This window comes from Ambystoma mexicanum, chromosome 5p (genome assembly GCF_040938575.1).
Source record: "Ambystoma mexicanum isolate Mex_15411 chromosome 5p, UKY_AmexF1_1, whole genome shotgun sequence".
NCBI classification, from domain to species: domain Eukaryota; kingdom Metazoa; phylum Chordata; class Amphibia; order Caudata; family Ambystomatidae; genus Ambystoma; species Ambystoma mexicanum.
This window is the reverse complement of record NC_090930.1, coordinates 1,284,426,209-1,284,439,174: the sequence shown is the minus strand read 5'-3', so window position 1 is coordinate 1,284,439,174 and position 12,966 is coordinate 1,284,426,209.

Sequence of the window (12,966 nt, the reverse complement as noted above, 5' to 3'; positions counted from 1 at the left end):
ATTTTGATTAACTAATTGATGAGCTCTGAGAATGGCACATTAATTTACTGACTGTATTTGGCCTGTGTTCAATAACACGACTGGCCCATCTGTACACACGCACCAGCTTTAGCCGACGCAGTGAAATATAGATTCCGGAATCCATTTTACTTTTAAAATATGCATTTCAGGCTAATTGCAAATGGTACTTATTTATAGAGCATTATTGCTTCCGCATTGTTTTTGAAGATGTGAGGCTTCCAGCAAATTAATAAGACACCTGGGCTAAGAAGTCATACCTAAATCACTGATTTCAACACAGCTCTAATGGTAAATTATTCATAGTGTGTTTTCAAACCAAGAATGTTTTAGTTGTTCCTCTGTCTTCTCAAGAGTCAGGAGGACCAGACTTAATCATTTGTCGTGCAATTTGTTAAGGATTTCAAGCGGGCAACACACACCTTGGTCTCGGCCTAGTTTGCAGAGCACAACTGAAATGCTTATTTTTTATATTAGATTCAATATTGAGATGGTACACCACTCACATCACACCCCCTTTTCAAATACCCCAGGTCACAATGGACCATGAACCAGGCTGGTTGGTAAAATACAATATTTATTTATTTATTTTGAAATTCCAAATGGGGCAGCAGTCAGCAATGGGGTGATAATAACAATAGGAATGCAAGCAATGAACTTAGCTTAACCTTCTATTGACACATCTACAAAACGCCAGGGGAAAAAAGACCTTTTTGATTTTAGGAAAGATAGCACTCACGTTAGGATTTCCCCCTGTAATGTTCCCTCAACCCACTAATGATCCTTTCTGAATGGATAGGAAGAAACAGCAGGTAATCAGGAATAAGAAGCTGAAGGTGGAATTCAAATCCGACCCTCCCTCACCAAATAAGAGTGAAAAACGGATTTGAAACCCTTGCAATGTTAAAAATGACACTCTGAAATGGATGAATAAAATAATGAATGTGTGTAAAAACCTTGAAGCAGATACAATTCTTCACTAAAGCAACAATGTAAAGGTACAAACAATCACAAGCAATGGATTAGCAAGAGCACACAGTTCGAAAAACGAATGGAAGATTTAAAACAGTTTGCAATCAAAATGACACGTTGGAAACTTTGTAAATATTTCCGTTTTCCGTGTAAAATTACTAAAGCGGTTTCTTTGAAAAACAGGTGAAATATTGCAAAGTAGGTAGGGAGATAGATATATATCACAGGTATATTATAGAAGTGAAATTAAGTCTCCAGCTGCTAAATTGAGTGAGTTATGCAAGATCTAGAAAGGTGCACTTTGAGTAAATGAAGGAGCAAAAAATAGGAAAGGAAATCAGTTGTGGCAAGAACAGTTTTACTCTACACTGGAGTATTCAGGCTAGTCCACCAAAGAGGGACACAGTAGAGTCAGGGTTGATTTTTGATTTCAACCCTGCCACCCCAGCGCCCCAACCCTGGCGGAACCAGTCCGATCCCTCAAAATAGGACTAATGGCTTAGGACTACACAAGGCAAAATTACTAAAAAGATGGCGCTAGCACTAGAAATCAAAGGCAGGGTTGCAAGAATGATTCTAACAGTTTGAACAGGATATCAGGGTCAGCATAGGATGGCTTAGAGAGGGGGACTAAGGACAAAGCAAGGCAAGGTATACTATGGATTTCTATTGGTTTCTATTGATGCGCACAGTCCACTTTACTTTAGGATTTTGGGACTGTCAGCGTTCTGGTCACCACACGGATCTGGTCTAACAAAAGACAGGCGAACAAAATCAGTGGGACAGGATCAGCTGGGCAGGGACTGGATACCAAAGGATCGTTCTGGTCACCGGATGGCACCGGTACCTCTGAATGCAGTTATTGGGCAGCAATCGGTGGGCCTCAAGCCAGGCTGGTGTCAGGAAGCTTCCCACAAAAATACCACTGCTTCTCCCTTTAAGTATTGGGATTTTTGAATTGAGGCCTTGCTGGAAGGGTCAGCAATCCTTGGCCTGGTAGTTGGATCGGGAATCTGGATCAGTGCAAGATGAAGGAAACGGGAACAGGACGCGGCACAGGAAATCAGGAAGAGAGTGTGTCTGGAGTCCTGTCAGCTCTGCAGTCTCCTCAACAAGAATTTCCTTCCCGTTGAAGTTCTGGAGTTGTCCAGGAAGACGGGTGAAAGGGATCTGGTATCTCTCCCCCTTCCAGTATTTAGCTGTTCAAAGGCCCTTTTTGACAGAAGAGTGGCTTGGGATCCAGTGTCCACCAGTGCTGGATTTGCACATTGTCCCTGCACTTGGACGGAGGTGTAGAATCTACCTTCTTTCTCGTCCAATGGGCAAAGGTAAGGGGCATTCTGGGCAAGCTGGATGGTCAATTTCCTTATTTTTGACTCCGACACAGGGGTAGTTTGGGCATAGTTCTGTGTGGGAGTTTGGGAATCTGAACAATACATTTTGTACTCAGAGATTCAAGGAGTCTCGGGCTCCTCCTTTTCTGATTCTGGGCTGGCCCCCCACCCCCTTTGGGAGACAACCCCCAGAATTGCTTTGGGCAGTTTGTGAATCCTCTTTTAATATTATGTCTTCTTGATGCTCATTCTGGGGTTCTAGGATGGGTGATTCAGAATCAGTTCCCACTCCCACCCAGTCTTCACCTAGATCCCTTGGGACCCATTTTTCTTTGGGTGGAGTCCCCTCGTCCCTGAAGGAGAAGATCTTTTTCTCAGGATCCTCTAAGGATTCTTCCCCTTCAAAGTGGAGGACACTAACTTCCTCCACAAACTGGGTCTTTTTGAGGTCTTTATTTCTCCCACTCCCAAGCCCCTCTGTTCATTGGGTGGCAGGTTTCCGGGGGCAGGAGATTTTGGTTCCGGTTCCTGGGTGTCCAGGGGCTTTTCATGAGTGAGGAAGGAAGCTTCCTCTAGGGCTTTACACCCTCCTTCCCCCGTGCCTCCTTCTGGAACTGGTGAATTGTCTGGGTTCTCACCCCGTCATTGTTCTGGGGTACCAGATGCTTGGTTTGTCGGGTTCTGATCCACCATATTTGTCTGAGGGTTCTGTTGAGCCCTCAACATGCGACACAGATCCTGAGTTAGGTTCTGGACCTGGCGCTCCAGTTGGGATACCAATTCTGGCTAGTACGGGAGTCTCTGGTCAACCCTAGGTGGACCATGGGAAGGTTAACTATCCCTTCTCCCATAGTACCCTGGATATGGTGAATTTTGTTAACCCTCCACCCTTGGCTTCTTCTCTCCCGGATTGGGTTGTCTGGGTTCCTGAAAGCAGGGAATGAAAGGAGGGTTGTCTTGCAGGTGGGGGTTTTGTGGGTATCGGGGGAAAAAGCTTAACCCAGCATTTGGGGAATTCCTGCCCTCCTGAGGGAAGTTAGGAGGGAAATTTTCCGGGGCAGCACTTACCTGGTTGGATCCCCCCTTGGGCCGGGGGAGTCCATAGATACCTCATGATTGGTCTGTTGCCCTTGTATCGAGGGCTGATATAATCGGAGAGTTAGGGGTCTCATTAGTGGGATTACCTCCCAGACTGCCAACTGTTTGTGACTGGCCAGAAGGCCTTCTGGTTCTTTGATTCTGCTGACTTTGTGCAGGTGTATTTTTAGGCTCCCCCATCTCTAGGTCTAAAATGGGGGCAACCTTCACCTCCGCCACCTTAGCAGCAGCAGGGGTGTTGGTTTGTGGTTTTTGTTCAGATTTTTATTTTCTGCAGGTTTTTGGACCAAATAATTGCGGATCGCCTGCTCTATGACCCAGTCCAGAGTTCTTTTCTCGTGGAAGTTCATCACCAGCTGGGTCATAATATACTTGAGGAGTGGTTGAAAGAAGGTGGTTACAAATTCCTTGCTATCTGTGTGCACCCTCCTAGTTGTCTGTGCAAAGGCCCGTTTGAGCTCCTGCAAAAACTTTCGTACAGCTTGATCTTCCCTGCACTGCAGATTGTAGGCCACTTTGCGAGCCTCCTGGGGGTTTCTGTGGGCAGAACAATGTTTCAAGATGGCCGCCCTGTATGTGGACCGTCTTGAATGTTTCTGGTCCTCTAGTCCAGCAAAGAAACTGGAGTATTCAGGGGAGAATGGCCATTTTACATACTCAATACAGTTTTGATTGTCTTTCATATGAAAAGTGTCCATCATCTGCTCATAAAGCTCCAGGTGTTCCCAAACAAAATATTTTGCATTTCTATGGTAGGGGGTTGTGACACTCCTAAGGGACTCAATCTGCCTAATGGGGTCTTTGGTCATAACTCGATTAAGTTTGTTTGCCTTCTTTGGCTTAGTCACCCGAGTCCACTCGCTCTCAGACTCCGAACCGCTACTAGTTGAGGTCCCCTCATGATCATCTAGGCTCTCCCGGATTCTGTGAGCTTGAGAGGAGCTCACAAAATGGTGGGGCCTAGTTTCCCCACTCCTGGGGGGCACAGGAGAGTAGTTTTCTGACTCCTCCCTACTCCCAGGGTTGGCAGAGTATTCCCCCCATTTGCCCTAGTTGGATAGAGGTCTTTAGGATGCTCTTTTTGGGCCTCATTTCATTGGGTTTTTCATTAAATTGGACCATCTGGTTCCTTGGAAAGTAATATTTTGGTGGATCTAAGTCCCTGACCCTCCGCTCATAGGAGACTTCCTTGTCAGAGAATCAGCCTCAATGGCGCTGACCTGTTATTTTCATCATGCTTGGTCTCTTCATTTCTGCCGGCCTCATGGTTTCTGGCTCATGTGAACCGGTAGACATGAAGCGGGCAGTGTTCACAGTATTAAATGGGTTTGAGTCCCTTAGCATCGAGGTCCTTATACTATGATCAGGGGTTACCCTATCCCTCTCTACCTGTTTCGGGTCCCTACAGTTAAGATTAAATCTAGCACCCTCTTTCTCCAACCTTGGTAGTTTCTCCTTTTCAGCCCCTGCTTCTAGATAGGAAGCAGAGATCTGAGCTTTTTGTTCAGCGAGCAAGGCTTTACTGGCCTTTATGAACCGCTCCTGCGCTGCCACTTGTTTGTTGAGCCCATCATGCTTTTCAGAGAGAGCCTCATTGTCTCTCTGTGCTTTCTGTATGGTCTGGGAATACTGAGACAAGTTCTGCTGCAGGAGACTCACCTCCTGAGTTTTATCTTCTTTGGTCTGGGTGTTCTCTTCCAGAGGACCTTCTACCCGTCTGGCATACTCTTTTTTCAGTTCGTTTAGCTCCTGGAGGGCTAATTCTCTTCCCTGTAACTCATTTTTTAACTTGCTTATTTTCTGATCTAGGGCATCTTTCTCCTGATTTAGGGTGCCTCTCTGTTCAGCCAGGTCATCCCTTTGTTGCCTGATGATATTGAATTTCTGGTGCTCTTCATCAAAATCTGCTTGAGAGTGGAGGTCTCTCATAATTCATTTATTATTTTCCTCTTCCAATTTCTTTATCTGATCTTATAGAGTAACTATCTGCTCTGCACAGACCCTATTATATTTTATTTGTTGATTTAACTTCTGGTGACTCTCTTGCAGAGAGTCACCCCTTTCCCTACACTCCTCTTTCAATGCCTCTACTTTGGTCTCTTGATCTGCATTATTCTGCTGTTGGTGAATCAAGTCCTCTTTCAGCGTTTTAATGTAATCTCCAGACTCTGCCTCAAACTCTCAGCTCTTTTGTAATGTTTGTTATGCTAAATCTAGATCAGTCTGGATTTTATTTAATAGTTCAGATTGATTCTGCCCTAGAGTGGTGTTTTCCTTGTGCCTTTCCCGCATCACTCCCACGTGGAGATACATGTAGGCTGTGATTCTGGCAATTTTGCTTTGCTCCTCTTTAATTTTTGGGGCCATATATAATTCACTCAGAGCTTGGTGTAATAGGCCACCATCCTGCCACGTATCCAGGTTCATGGCGGTGACCTGTTGTGTTATTTCTTGTAGCCTGACCTTTTCATCCTGTTCTGTCCACTCACCTCTGACAAATAGCTTGTGCAGAAGGTGCTCCCTAGCCATATTGATTTCTACTATAGTGATTTTGGACATGGTCTTTCTTTCTTACTTTATTTATGTAAGGGTAACCTGTATTCTATTGCTTTCTGTCTATTTTGGGGTTGATTTTAGTTTTACTTTTAGACACAGGCTTGGTACTTAGAGTATTTGTTTCGGGAGGCGCTTGCACAGTGTAACCCAGTATTCCAACCACACAAGTATTACTACCTTGCAGGTTAGTCTGCTTTGTTAGACTGTCACGGGTGGCAACCAAATTAATCCCTGGCACAAGCCCCCAAATTTGTTAAGGATTTCAATCGGGCGACACACACATTGGTCTCGGCCTAGTATGCAGTGCACAGCTGAAATGCTTATTTTTTTTATATTAGTTTCAATATTAAGATGGTACACCACTCATATCACACCCCCTTTTCAAAAACCCTGGGTCACAATGGACCATTAACCAGGCTGGTTGGTAAAATACAATATTTATTTATTTATTTTAAAATTCAAAAGAATTCATACAATTTTTAATATGGGGCAGCAGCCACCAATGGGGTGATAATAATAATAGCAATGTAAGCAATGCATTTAGTTTAACCTTCTATTGACACATATACAAAACGGCAGGGAATAAAAGCACTTTTTGATTTTAGGAAAGATAGCACTCAAGTTAGGATTTCCCCCTGCAATGTTCCCTCAACCCACACATAATAAATTCTGAATGGATATGAAGAAACAGCAGGTAAACAGGAATACGAAGCTGAAAGCGGAATTGAAATCCGACCTTTCCTTCGCAAATAAGAGTGAAAAACGGATTTGAAACCCTTGCAATGTTAAAAATGACACTAGGAAATGGAAAAATAAAATAATGAATGTGTGCAAAAACCTTGAAGCAGATACAATTTTTCACTAAAGCAACAATGTAAAGGTACAAACAATCACAAGCAATGGATTAGCAAGAACACAGTTCGAAAAATGAGTGAAGATTTAAAAGAGTTTGCAATCAAAATGACATGTTGGAAACTTTGGAAATATTTCCGCTTTCTGTGTAAAATTACTAAAACTGTTTCTTTGAAAAACAGGTTCTTAGTTAGAGAGGTAGATATATATATATATATATCACAGGTATATTATACAAGTGAAATTAAGTCTCTAGCTGGTAAAATGAGTGAGTTATGCAAGATCTAGAAAGGTGCTCTTAGAGTAAATGAAGGCATGTAAAATAGGAAAGGAAATGAGTTGTGGCAAGAACAGTTTTACTCTACACTAGTGTATTCAGGCTAGTCCACCAAAGAGGGACACAGTAGAGTCAGGGTTGATTCGCGATTCCAACCCTGCCACCCCAGCGCCCCAACCCTGGCGGAAGCATTCCGATCCCTCAAAATAGGACTAATGGCTTAGGACTACACAAGGCAAAATTACTAAAGAGATGGCGCTAGCACTAGAAATCAAAGGCAGGGTTGCAAGAATGATACTGACAGTTTGAACAGGATATCAGGGTCAGAATAGCTTGCTTAGAGAGGGGAACTAAGGACAAAGCAAGGCAAGGTATACTATGGATTTCTATTGGTTTCTATTGATGCTCACAGTCCACTTTACTTTAGGATTTTGGGACCATCAGCGTTCTGGTCACCACACAGATCTGGTCTAACAAAAGACAGGCGAACACAATCAGTGGGACAGGATCAGCAAGGCACGGACTGGATACCAAAAGATAGTTCTGGTCACCGGATGGCACCGGTACCTCTGAATGTAGTTATTGGGCAGCAATCGGTGGGCCGCAAGTCAGGCTGGTGTTAGGAGGCTTCCCACAAAAATACCACTGCTTCTCCCTTTAAGTATTGGGATTTTAGAATTGAGGCCTTGCTGGAAGGGTCAGCAATGCTTGGCCTGGTAGTTGGATCGGGAATCTGGATCAGTGCAAGATGAAGGAAACAGGAACAGGACGCGGCACAGGAAATCAGGAAGAAAGTGTGTCTGGAGTCCTGTCAGGGATCCTTTATATAGAGCATAGTGACATCATTGACTATATTGCTGGGCCGGCTTACCTAAGCACACTTTTAAACAAATGGATTGGGCAATCAATGTTGGTTGCCTCCCCTGGGTTGTACCCAGTTTATGAGGTTGTATTTTATGATGGAAAAAGACTCCCCACAGACCTTTTTCCCAACAATCTGTCATATCAGTATTTACACTTAATAAATTTCATAACCAGGTCACATATTTTATGTAAAGGACAGCCGTCCAATCCTGCAATCTGTGAGACATTATTTTGGACGGTTTATACTTTTTCATCATTTTAAACGTGAAAAGTTCAGCCTAAAATTCCATAACTTTATACATATATGGGGTTGATCATAAGGTATGTGAGTATAAAAATGTACATTTGGGACATGTATACTTTTCTGGTAATCTGCAATTTCTTGTTACTTCTGTTCCCTATGCAGCAATGAAATCTATGACATCTTAAAAGAAAGGCCATAAAATTACTTCTAAACAGTGAAATATTTTCATTTTTCCAAAGTCCTGCACAGGGATAAAAATCTTTACATTGTTATTCATGAAATAGTCTCTAGAAGCAAATGGCCGTCCTTTGTCTTGCCCTGGACTATTTCAGCTGTCACCAGCTGTCATTTCCTTCAAAGCAAGATGGGGGTTTCTCAGCTTAATTGAACATTTTATTGTCCCTTCACTTAACAGGTTAGTGTCCCAGGACTTCCATTGTCCCAGCCTGGATCACAGACAAATGTCTGACGAGCATGTGAACTTTCTTTGTCCTGGCCCATTCAACATTTTTCAAGCTGGCAATTATCACTTTTGTGTCCTGGAAGTTTATGGTGTGTCTCCCTTCCTAGGGGGAAGTTTCAGGGCTGGCACTTGAATAACTGTTTTTTTTGGGGGAGCTTGCAAACTCAGCCCATGTGACTTCATCTATATTTTCTTATTTTGAGTCTTGAATTAAAACAAACGGGTGGAATAAAAATAGCCTATGTGTGTATTATCACCAGCCACAAACCCCTTCACATTGTTAGGTAATGGCAGGCTTTCCTTCAACAGTTTACATTTTAAATAGGCCATTTTTTTCTTCAGTCAGCAAAGCCCATTTTTACACGTGTTGAAAGCTGCTAGCATTTCTTCCTTTAAATTTGGTTTGGTATCTATCTTTCCAATATGGTTTACACAACAGTCTAGACAAGGCAAAGGTCTCCATAAAATTGACATGTGTACATACAGCTCTGGTTCCTTTTCAAACAGTGATTTTGATGCTTTTTAGCCAAAGTTAAGTGCTTTTCTGTGTTTGATGCAGTACAGCTTTTGTTGGTTTTCAGGTTTTGGCTGGCACAGCCTGTCATTCTGGAATAAGGCTTTGTTTTGCTGAGGGACAGTGAGGATATGCATGGGCATAGCAGGGTTTATTAAACACAGTGGCTTTAAGGAACAGAGGAAGTTAGCATCAAGGCAGCATTTTTTTTAAAGGTGAAAAAGAGTTTCTTTTCAATGGATATTTTGGCTTTTGCAGCAAAGCAACACTGTTTTTCCACTTTCTTCCTTTTATTTATTTGGGAACCCACTGTCACTCTCCTTTAATGTGCCCCCTTGTTCTATCCTGCCCGATGTGTGCTTGGCAGGACGGTGCATCCATTTTTGTTTTTGTTGCAAAACAATTTTGAGCCATGGCGCTCACATGAGCCAGCACAACCATTTGGTGGTTGTTCCTGCGCAAATGCAGCTTAGTGATGTGGGGCAATGCCGTTGAGTGGGTCAATAGATCCCACAACATGATTTTGAAGAGTTTTTCAGGCTCTATATGGAACATTGAGAAGTGGTTACATCCTCCAGCAGTCTCCTTCTGGGACGTGTACACCTTCCCCATAACTCCCTTGAAAGGGCACTCTTATGTATGAATAAGCGGTGTTCCTTCCCTATTGAAGAGAGGGTCCCTAGAATGCCCCTTGCTACCCCCATGAACATGATGGCCCGAAGAGTTGAAAACGCACAAAACAGCTCACTATTCAGACAGATCTAAGGAGGGCCAGTGACATCTATTTATGCAGACAGATACCCTGTTAGACATTCAAACCATATCCAGCAAATGTATTTTTGTACAGAAGTGCCTCAACACTGGTCATGGACCCAAATGCTTCGATGGATGGCATTGATTAATGCTGAGAAACTGATGTGCTAATGTCATTAGTGACACCACGACATAGCTACGTTAGTCACAAAGTAAACTCACAGCCATGCACAAAGTTACACAAACATACACATGCACACACGAAGACCATGCTTTTACAGTTCTGTAGCTAGAGGCTTGATACATATACATACTGTCAAAAGCTTTAAATTATTTTTCTCATTAGCCACGTGCAGAAAAGCTGAATGCATGGCAAACAAAGAGATGCTGAGCAAGCTTGCAGATGCTTATTGCAACTAACCCTATGGAACTACAGGATCATATAAGGAGCCTGGAAGGATCACATACGACTAACCCATGGGAAACATAGCACAGTTTAAATACGCAGAAATCATAGTATAATTATAATGGGGATTACATGAGGCCACAAGCTGCAGGATGAGAGATGCGGGAAAGCAGAACCAGGCTGAACAGAACAGCAGGCCAGGGCTCACAGCCAAGGTCAGAGACAAACAGCATATTACATACCTAAAACAACAAGGGGCCATCTGCAGGAAAACAAAATAAATCCTCATAAATTGCAGACAGAAAGCTCGATTTTGTGGTCTTCAGCCACGTGATGCTGCCGATCTAGACAATGATAATTCACCCGTGGTGGGAAGACAAATGGTTCTCAGCAACACAGACATGAAGAGAAACATGGAATCGTTAAGAGCACGGAGACACGCTGTTATGGGCCTGATTCACAAAGCGTTTTTGAAAATGCTTTGTGAATCAAGCCCACTGTGTCTGTGTCCTATTTTTGTTGAGAGCATTTCAACTCTCTATTTTTCTATTTTGGTAGTATTTGCCTGTTTCTAGGAGTAAAAGTGGCTGACATACCCATTAGCTGTAGGACTGCATCTTCCTATTTCTAAAAGCATTAAAACTACCACTTGTTTTACTAGTATGAAGGTTCTACGATGTTTGCTTGAGAACATTTGTTTGAGGCCCATTTACACATTTCACTGAAAAACAATTGGTGTGAGAACCCCCACAACCACCCCAAATTGCCCCACCTTAATTATACCTAAACCTAAATCCCCATCTATTTTTATGCCAAAATGTGCAAAAAGAACTCGAACAAATGGGCCTTGAACAAATGGGCCTCCGAGCAAATTGACTAGTACCACTATGACTACTAATATTATGACCACGACTGCTACTACTATTACACTACTACTAATACCACTACTACTAATAATAATAAGGATGTGAAGTATTCTTTTTTGTTGCTACACTGTACACCTCCCAATACGATTGGCTAATTATGATGGAAATGACCCACCCCAGAACATTCAAATAGACATATCGAATGAGCAACCAAGTTTTATGTGAAACATGTTAACCTGTAAACTGTCCAATCAAAACTAGATGACCCCAACATGAGATTATTACCATGAGATACTCATTAGAATGGTCATGAGGGAAAGGATAGGCCAATAGAGCTAGGTATTGAATAGAATCTCCTACAGCACAACCAAGATTGTTAAATCATCGAATTTGTATTTACATGCATCTTGAAACATTGTGTAAGAATCAACTCCACTTCTCACTATATAGACCACCATTTAATTATGTAATGTTGAATGATTTGTGAATTGTTCCCAGCTGCGGTTCCGTGTAATAATCTTTTGATTTCCTTGCTTCCGTTCACTTTATTGGCTCATTGTATTCTTTTTTAAATACTGATTTTTGGGCTTCACCATTCAGGATGGAGCAGAACCTCAGATGTAAATTCATTCATTTCGAATGCATTGCTATTTTGTTTTTATTTTGCCACCATAAATGTGAACTGAATCAATTAATAGAAGAACAGCACATGGCTTGCAGGTATGAGACAACCTATTGCCAGACTGAATAAGAGTGAGTTAATGCCTAATGCAATGGCATGGGCATTCACAAGAAAATATATCAGAGTCCCGTAACAGAGGAAATTGATGTCTTTAGCATGATCCATATTTCCCTTTTTGTTAGATTGTTCTAATCTAAGAGAGATGTGTTGAGTAGATAATGCTGAATCCAGAATTCACCAAGCACAATACAACACAATCACAAAATAAAGAACACAAAGGGCCTGATTTACAAACATGTTTTAACATGGGAAGGACACATTAAAAACATTTTTTCTAAATCAGCCCACAGATTTAGCTTACAAAGGAGTCGGAAGAGAGCAATGACTTATAGCTACATTATAAAGATCAATTAATACCTATAGTGGTTAAAGATAGTTTTAAAAAAAAACTTCTGATTGAGTTTTAAATTAAAAAAGATGTCTCTATGGGAAGCTGTGACTCACAACGAGTTTTTACTCAGAGAGCTGTGAGTCAGAGTTGCTCATAATAACTTCTTTCTGGATTACATCCTGAAGGGCATCTTTGGGTGAATAAGGTGAATTTAATACCATGCAGTATTTTATTTTTCAAATAGTTCTTTTGTCCAAAAAGCTTGTATGGATCCAAAACATTTTAGATGGAATGGGACACATGTCCTCTGGGCAACCATAGATCACGCCAGATGGAGGTCTTAGTGCTCCGTCCAGCTGTATTTCGGAGGCCTTTCCAGGGCAGCACCTGCCAGTGCAGCCCATTCAGCTAAGGGCACAAGGCATAGGGCAGCTACTGAATAAGCAGCTCCAGGACGTGCTTGCCTGTGTTCACATGGGAAGCCTGCAGCCGTCAACCAGCAGTGACTGATAAGGTAAACTTGGTGTGGGTAGGGGGTACAGCCATTACTGTACTCCATTAACTACCCCACCCATCTCATTACCCAATATCCTACTCCCCAAGCACTCAGCCTAATTGTTGCTTATCAACCACAGTCGGCATTTACCCCACTTGTATAAGGTAACCTTCTAATTCT